This window comes from Cynocephalus volans, chromosome 11 (genome assembly GCF_027409185.1).
Source record: "Cynocephalus volans isolate mCynVol1 chromosome 11, mCynVol1.pri, whole genome shotgun sequence".
NCBI classification, from domain to species: Eukaryota; Metazoa; Chordata; class Mammalia; order Dermoptera; family Cynocephalidae; genus Cynocephalus; species Cynocephalus volans.
This window is the reverse complement of record NC_084470.1, coordinates 47684718-47685563: the sequence shown is the minus strand read 5'-3', so window position 1 is coordinate 47685563 and position 846 is coordinate 47684718. Positions and strand designations below refer to the sequence as shown.

The 846-nt window shown below is 38.1% G+C and overlaps 1 pseudogene; it reads right to left on the bottom strand.

The window, feature by feature from the left end:
- Positions 1 to 214: 214 nt before the first annotated feature.
- On the bottom strand, positions 215 to 321 carry LOC134391459 (U2 spliceosomal RNA; annotated as a pseudogene).
- Positions 322 to 846: the final 525 nt, after the last annotated feature.

Genomic DNA, 846 nt, shown 5'->3' with positions numbered 1-846 from the left:
TGTGTGTGCACATGTATGGTGCCATACTAGTAACACTGGCTTGACAGGAGGTAGATAATGAAAAAACTGGAAAGATGGAAAAACACGATGAGCAGAGACAGAAGAGACAGTAAAAGTTTGACCTGGAAGAAGATATAACTAATGAACCTGCAGCTTTAGGGGAAATTAAATTTAACTAATATGATGCTCAGCCAGATTTGAATGGACAACATTTGACAATTCTTTAATAATTACAAATAATAAACAAAATATTAGTATTACTTATTAAACTGATAAGAACAGATACTACACTTGATCTTAGCCAAAAGGCCGAGAAGCGATTAGTATTACTTATTGTATGCTTATTTTATGATAACACTAAGATCCTTCAGCTTGCATTACAGAACTTTGGTAGGCAGTTTTGTTGAATGGCCCCAACTAACCATGACCTCAATGTTTACTACTACATACTACTGTGTACTTGTAGTTCTCTCCCACATCGACTCTGAACTTGTCCATGTGAATTTTTCTGCTTAATGAGCATTAATGAATGTCAAGCAAGCAGAGGCTTGATAAGTGCCTGCACATTAGGGCTTGTCCTGTGGTATGCGTCCTCTTAGAATCCAGTGGACATTATTGGTAAGAAGTCCATACTAGACTACTGAGTGATTAAAAGTCATGTGGAAAGAAGCCTTGGAGAAGGAGAAGCCCAATTTGCGTGGTCCAGCCTCAGCTAAGCTAGATGCCTGTGTGACCCACACAAGGAGAACTACACAGCTGAGTCCAGTTAACCTATAGGGATATGAAAAATACTTATAACATATCACTGTTTTAAGTGCTAAGTTTTGAGGTCGTTTCCAATAGACA